This window comes from Phyllostomus hastatus, unplaced genomic scaffold (genome assembly GCF_019186645.2).
Source record: "Phyllostomus hastatus isolate PE091 unplaced genomic scaffold, TTU_PhHast_1.1 phas_contig_37, whole genome shotgun sequence".
NCBI classification, from domain to species: Eukaryota; Metazoa; Chordata; class Mammalia; order Chiroptera; family Phyllostomidae; genus Phyllostomus; species Phyllostomus hastatus.
The window spans coordinates 12,691,825-12,694,975 of NW_025333867.1; the positions used below are offsets into that span (position 1 = coordinate 12,691,825).

The 3,151-nt window shown below is 38.3% G+C and overlaps 1 pseudogene; it reads right to left on the reverse strand.

Annotated features, from left to right (window-relative positions):
- Positions 1-2,288: 2,288 nt before the first annotated feature.
- LOC123820804 lies at positions 2,289-2,771 on the reverse strand (annotated as a pseudogene).
- Positions 2,772-3,151: the final 380 nt, after the last annotated feature.

The window sequence follows — 3,151 nt, forward strand, 5'->3', positions numbered from 1 at the left end:
GTGTTTGAGTGTGATATTGTTATGTTATAGAATTGCATGCTTATGATTTTGTAATAAAATGTTTTGTAATAAAAATAGGGTGTTATTTGTGCCAGATTGTGTATAATCCCCCAATAAAGTAATTATCTTAAAAATGACTATCCTAATAACTTATTCACATTAGTATCTAAAGAAAAATTCATATCAGAAATGCAGAAGAATATTTGATAGGTAAACACTAAATTTGTAAAATATCCATTTGGAGTTAGAAATTGAAGAGCTTTTATTCTTTTCTTCACTCTTGTTTTTGGGGTGGTGAGAATGTAATTGATAAGTTTTCTTTTTAGCACTGCCTGATCACAAAGTAGTGAGGAAACATGGAAAACATCTAGGGACTGGAGAGTATTTCAGGACTGGTCCAGGTTTCCCTATCAATGGGATGCATTCTTCTTTGCTCCCACTGCCAGCCCATTTCTAAATTCTCCAAATATTGAAAGGCCCATTGAAAAGTAAGTGGGTAGATCAAACAACTATGGTACATTTACACAATGGAATAGTATGCTGCAAAAAGAAAGAAGAAACTCTTACCCTTTGCAACAGCATGGCTGGAACTGGAGAGCATTATGCTAAGTGAAATAAGCCAGGAGGTGAAAAACAAATACCATATAATCCCACCTATAAGTGGAACCTAATCAACAAAATAAGCAGGTGAGCAAAATAGAACCAGAGTCATGTAAATAAAGAACAACCTGACAGTGACCAGAGGGAAGGAGTGAAGGGGGATAACCTGGGAAAGAAGGGAAAGGGTCAAGTCAGGGAACATATATAAAGGACCTATGGACAAAGACAATGGGTGATGGGGAGGAATGAATGTGGAAGGTTGGGGGGTGGATAGGCAGGTGAGAGTGATGGGGGACACATGAGGACAACTGTAATTGAACAACAATAAAAATGTTCAAGTCAAAATAAAAGTAACACAAATTATCTTGTTTAAGAAACACAATGAATTCTTAGATTCCTAAAGTGAGGCTGTAAACACTAAGATGAGATTCTCACATTCCCATCTCTCCCATCAACTGGGAATTGCCCAGTTCAAGTCTTGTAAGAATCATGTGCTTCTCTTGATAATTTTTTCATTGTAAAAAAATATTTAATAAGTGATATATCAGTACAGAAAAGCACATAGAATTTACAACCAGAATAGCCAAGTGAAAAGTCAGTACACAGTCTTATTTTTACTTTAAAAAAATCAAAGTTACATAGTGGAAGTTAAACTATTATGATATTTTTTTTTCTAGAGATGGGACACACATGGTTTCCTGTCAATATGACCAATGAAGCTGGTTGATATCTCCTACTCATGCTGAGCTAAACTAATGGAACTCCATCTCTACACCATGTCTGTAGCAGACATTTTGACAGGAAGGAATTGCAGGGAATTTATCCCAATAGAAAGCCTATAGATTTATACAGAAAGGATTTTAAATGACTCTGCACAAACATTTAATATGCCATATGAAAAAGATGCCTTTAGTTTGCTTGCAGGATAGAATGCAATAATTGATACCTAGTAAAATAGTAATTCCAACACAGAAAATACCTTTGTCTTCATAGCATTAAATCTAAAGTTCCAAGATTATATCCACAAAGTTAGCCTGAGTATTCATCTATAGAAATATTTTTAAATGTTTTAAAGAGAAATTTAGAAACAGTTGGAGTACATCAAAGACAGCTGAAGACTAGTGAAACTGGACTTGCAAATGTAGTACTAAAAATGACCTTCACATATAGTTTTTAAGTAGAGCTTATATTTCTGTTGATTCCTACAGCCAAGACTAGTTGTGATACTTCAGAAATCTCAAGAATAACATCCTAGATAAATATTCCCAGATAGTTAAATACCCCATTGAGACTGAAGGACTGTGACTCTGGCACATGTCAAAAGCCATGTGCTGGGAAAAAGAGGGTTGGTGATGGGGTGTTACTTCACAGCACTAACACATCAATGTATATGTTCTATACATGGATGTTTGACATGAACATGCCCCAGAGGAGCCTGACTCAGGAGGCCTGACAGAGGTGTGGACTGGGGAAGGAGTACTAGAGTTACCAAAAACAAGGTGTTTCAGGAGAAACAAGTCCCAGGAGTGTCAGGTAACTTGCTTTTTGATCCATCAATACTTAACATTAATGAGGAGTTGCAGAAGAGAGTCTTTCCAAGATGTATCATTTTGTCACCATTAGCCAAGTCTCTTCCAGTCCATTGGGCTGGTGATATCCAGAATGATCCCACTACTTGGATGTGGGACCTAATGCCACAGATGGTTCTAGGAAGCATACTTAGAAGATAATTTACAAAAAAAAAAGTCACCACAAAACCACTGCTTAAGTCCAGTCCCTAACTTTTTTCTACTCCATAGTCTAGAAACATTTCTTTGACAGAAAATTCATAAAAGTGAGCTGCATGTCAAATACATGACCAACCATTCAATCTTTGTAGTGCTATAGTAGTGTTGAGAAAACAGCCATGTTAAATCCAGGAATCCACTCCAGCAGCTGTTGTTCAATATATTTTTCTACCAGAGAAATACATTTGTTAAAAATAAACATACAGGTGAGTTTATCCTCCTCTGTGTCTTCAAACTCCTGTAGTACTTGCCCATGAAATTTATCTGTAGTAACTGAAACTCATCAACCATGATAATATCCTCTAAATATCCAACCATAGCTTCAAATTTCATACCAGAGACAGAAGAGGGCAGTGCAAAGATCTCTTCCCTTAGGACATCCATCGATGTCACCCATCTACCTGGTGTGGGCTTAGGCCTCTTATTCTCCCACCCCTCCTAATCTCAGACCCAACCTTGCTTTGCTCTGAAGAGCCCCAATCCACATGGGGAGACCTCCCCACCAAGGCTATGTCCAACTTATCGCCCAGTGGGGTCAGCACCTCTGTGCCAGGCTCTGGCTTCAGACCCCTGACTGCAGCCCAGTGATGGCTGGGCATCCCCACCAGGCCAGACCTGTCTGTGTATTGCTCTCTTGATCATTTTTAATCTCAAGCCCTCTATATGTGATGTGCTACCTACATGATCAAAGAAAAGTGACCATAATAATGTTGTTCAAGTGGAAGTACAGGAGCAGGGTGTGGAGGAGGGTATCCCTGAGTCCC